This window comes from Rhincodon typus, chromosome 23 (genome assembly GCF_021869965.1).
Source record: "Rhincodon typus isolate 14 chromosome 23, sRhiTyp1.1, whole genome shotgun sequence".
NCBI classification, from domain to species: Eukaryota; Metazoa; Chordata; class Chondrichthyes; order Orectolobiformes; family Rhincodontidae; genus Rhincodon; species Rhincodon typus.
Genome location: NC_063354.1, coordinates 21,557,813 through 21,558,934, shown reverse-complemented (window position 1 = coordinate 21,558,934; position 1,122 = coordinate 21,557,813).

Genomic DNA, 1,122 nt, shown 5'->3' with positions numbered 1-1,122 from the left:
CTGTGTTCATCCAGCTCTACACCTTGTTATCTCTTATTAAGATGTGGTGTGTTTTCCAGAGAAGGACAAGTTCCATCAGTTTCTGACCTTAAATTGGAAGGCCTTGCTTTGACATAGCATTCTGAGGTTCAATCAACTGATGAAATTTCTCCAAATAGGATCATTTCATGGAGGTTTCAAACTAAAATCCTCAAACTCTTGACACATTTGGCTCAAATCCGAATTATGGAATTAAAAGTTAAATGCAACAGATTCTAGAAATCTGAACTAACATCAGGAAATGCTGAGAGTATTCAGCTGGTCAAGCAGCATCTGTTGAGATGAAGATAGGTTAATGTTTCCAGTCAATAATGTTTTGGGTTCTGACAATAGATCAATCTCAAACATTAATCTTGCTTTTCTTGAGAGATGCTTCTTAATCTGAATGTTTACAGCATTTTCAGATTTTACTAAGAACTGTTAATACCAGGCTACTTTATAAATTATATTTTAAGATTGTTTCAGCACAGTATAGCTATTTTATATACAACCGATTTTTATAACTATCAAATTATTTGTGACTATATTAATTTTATTTCCAAATGTAACTTCTGTTGTACAATAAATACCAATTGTTACATGCAACAAGGACTTTTTCCACAAAGGATGACATATGAAATAAACCAAAACAGGAAATCCCATCTTCTGCATATATTTAATATACCAAAAAACTCTGAACTGGTTGTCTAGCAGTGGTGACATAAATTCCTTCTCTACACTGCCTATGAGGGGGGAGAAACCACTAATACAGCAAGTCATAAAGATCTGAAATGCACTATGGAAGGGTGTGTGAAACAGGTTTAATTGAGGCAGTCAAAAGAGAGTTCAAGTAACTGAAAAGAAACAGTGTGCAGAGTTACAAGGAGAAGGCGGAGGAATCACACAAGACCTGGTACAGACCTGTTGGGTAAAATGGCTTCCCTCTGTACCATAAAAATTCAGTGATTCTGTGAACAGTGGTTCAGCACTTCTACAGCTCCCATTATCTACACTTCAGATAGCATAGATGGATGCATTAGTTTTTCAGACCTACAAGTGATTTATGAACTTATTTCTATAGTGTCTTATTTAATATTACTTAGT